Here is a 209-nt window from a genome sequence, read left to right as displayed (position 1 = left end):
TGTGTGTGTGTGTGTGTGTGGTGGTCTTTCGTCTCGCAATCGCCCCTGATTGATTGGCTGACTGGCCGATGGATTCAGGCAACCAAAGAAACTCAAACTCGCATGCAATTTGCCTCTTGGCATGTACTTGCAGATGCATGCGTTCTTGCATATTCTACATACTGCTCGAACAAGGACCACAGTGGTGGGGTGTGGGGCGTGGCAAAGAA

Source organism: Trypanosoma grayi, assembly GCF_000691245.1.
Source record: "Trypanosoma grayi strain ANR4 Tgr_836_V1, whole genome shotgun sequence".
Lineage (NCBI taxonomy): Eukaryota > Euglenozoa > Kinetoplastea > Trypanosomatida > Trypanosomatidae > Trypanosoma > Trypanosoma grayi.
The sequence above is the reverse complement of the archived record's forward strand: the minus strand, read 5'-3'. Positions refer to the sequence as shown.